A 1320-nucleotide genomic window follows, 5' to 3' on the forward strand; every position below is an offset into this window, starting at 1 on the left:
TTTACTCTTCCTCGTGTCTTTGTCTTTCATTATAGTAACCTTCACAACTTTGCCATACTTGGAAAATATCCGGTATAAGTCGTTGTTTGTCAGGGAGAAGGGCAAGTTGGGCACGTACACTGTGCTCTTACTTGGAGCCAGGCCACCACTCATTTCTTCGGGCGGGTCGCTGCGCGTCTCGCGGCTGGCTTCAACCCGGCCGCGGGGTGGGCGCGTCCGTGACCTCGCTGAAGAGTTTTTGACCTCAGATTTTTTAAAATGTAGTTTTCCAGTCACTGACCTGTAGCTGGCTCCTAAATGCCAGGGTTCCAGTTGCCCTTGTGTAATATTTTGCTTTAAATTATTAATCATGTCAATCCAATTCATGCATTCACTTTGGACTCAATTGTCAGGAGAATTCATTATAAGTTAATTCATCAAGGACAAACTTAACCTCTAACCTGAAGCATTTGTGGACTACCAGTTCATTGTCAGCTTTGGGGTAGTTTGTTTTGGAGGTTAAGGCATTTAATTAAAGTTCTGCAATAAACATGTGTTTACACACACACACACACACACACACACACACACACACAATTTACTGTCTTTTGACTTTTTTCCCCCCAGTCCCAGGGATCAAATCCAGAAGTATTCTACCACTGAGCTATATCCCCAACCCTTTCTTTTAAATTTGATTTTGGTTTTATTTTTTCTTCTTTTTGAGATAGTGTCTCACTATGTAGCCTAGGTTGGTCTCGAACTCATGGCTGTAAACAGGATCACTACGAGTCTGATCTACACAGTGAGACCCTGTACACCCCTGTACACCCTGTCCTAGATACAAAAATAAATAAACTAGGTGCAGAAATGGGTAACACCTGTCATTATATTTAATCAACTATACTTGTAAGGAAAAAAATTTTCTTTGTGCATCTAAAAACCAAAATGGTATAACAAACACAAGACAGTGAATTTAAACATTGGGAGAAACAATTTGAAACAGATTATTTAGAAGTGGTTAAGACATTCCTATTTGTCATGTTCAAGAATAAAAAACATTTTGAGTAAGAGCAATCTCTCAGGAAATTAATAGTGAGGGCTGAGGATGAAGCTCAGAAGCAGAGCATTTGAAATGTTGAGGCTCTGAGTTTGAATCCCAGCAATGCAACATATATATATATGAAAATAATAAAAGAGATTAAAAGTAACCACTAAAAAGAATTAGGAGAAGCAACAAGAACAGAATGTACAGGGGGCCTGGCCCTAGCTCAGGCCTTTAAGTGGCTGCTTCCACAAAGCTGTCAGCCTCAGGTTGCTGGAGTTCGAACCTCACACCTCTCC

At 40.5% G+C, this 1320-nt stretch overlaps 1 protein-coding gene across 1 annotated transcript in view; it reads left to right on the top strand.

Annotated features, from left to right (window-relative positions):
• The window catches only part of Ist1 (IST1, ESCRT-III associated factor), a 57078-nt gene that overhangs the window by 47182 nt on the left and 8576 nt on the right, over nt 1-1320 (top strand). The gene's annotated exons all lie outside the window — the stretch shown is intronic.

The sequence above is a fragment of the Octodon degus genome, unplaced genomic scaffold (genome assembly GCF_000260255.1).
Source record: "Octodon degus isolate 3935 unplaced genomic scaffold, OctDeg1.0 scaffold00011, whole genome shotgun sequence".
In the NCBI taxonomy this organism is placed as follows: Eukaryota; Metazoa; Chordata; class Mammalia; order Rodentia; family Octodontidae; genus Octodon; species Octodon degus.